This window comes from Echinops telfairi, unplaced genomic scaffold (genome assembly GCF_000313985.2).
Source record: "Echinops telfairi isolate 266 unplaced genomic scaffold, ASM31398v2 ScPeMD7_7465;HRSCAF=8503, whole genome shotgun sequence".
NCBI lineage: Eukaryota > Metazoa > Chordata > Mammalia > Afrosoricida > Tenrecidae > Echinops > Echinops telfairi.
Window position 1 is genome coordinate 6,324,382 of NW_022111365.1, and position 981 is coordinate 6,325,362.

Genomic DNA, 981 nt, shown 5'->3' on the forward strand with positions numbered 1-981 from the left:
TCAGTCTATGGGACTTTCTCAAAGGCGTCAGCCTACTTCTGGGCATCATGATCTCAGTGGGGTTACGGAAAGGCTATGCTTCTTTATGGGCTTTGTGGAACTTTGCCCCTCGCAAACATCATCAGATGGCTGCTCTCCTTCCCCTAACTCTGCCGTTCGCAGGACAGGACAGGCACAGAAGGATCACCTGGGCCTGAAAGCAGAGCCTCTGTGCTCTTATAGAATGTTGGCACCAAAGCAAACTCACTGCTCCCCAGTCAATGCTGACCCACAGCTCCTCCTGTGGATTTCAGAGACTGTAACTGTTTATGGGAGTAGAAAGCTGCTGGTGGTTTCGAACTGCCAATCATTTGGATTGCAGTCCAACCTATAATCACAGTATCATCAGGGCACACTAAATGTTAAATGAATGAGCTCTCCGAGCTTGAAAGTAGTTTGCGGGGAAATGGCTAAATGCACCACAAATGTCAGAATCATTAGTAAATATGGGTCCCATTATGGAATCTCTCAGGAACATGGTGAAGAGAATTGAAACCAACCAACATGCTAAGTACACATGCTCCTTCGGCAGCAAAGCAAAAGTAAAGAGAAGAGCTGCGGGGACCTGGCACTTGGTGACAGCATGAAACAGTTGTGGTGGCTCCTGGACCTACCACACCACCTCTGCAGTCACAGCAAGGCCTTCTACCAAAAAACAAGGACTCGGAAGACCAATAGAATCTCCATCATGTGAAACTTTTCCAGAAGGAAATAAATGGCTTAATGTCTGCAATGATTTTTTTAAATAGCTATGTTAATGAATAAATAATGGAGTGGGGCTGAGATCTGAACCATGTATAATCTCTGACTTGGGAGAGAGTCAAGAGACTGTGAAACAATCCAGGGCAAATGATGGGAAAAGTTCCAGTTGGAGAAGAGTAGTATGGATTGTTATAAAAGCTCTAAGCACCTCCAATAAAATGATCTTTAAAAAAATAAAAT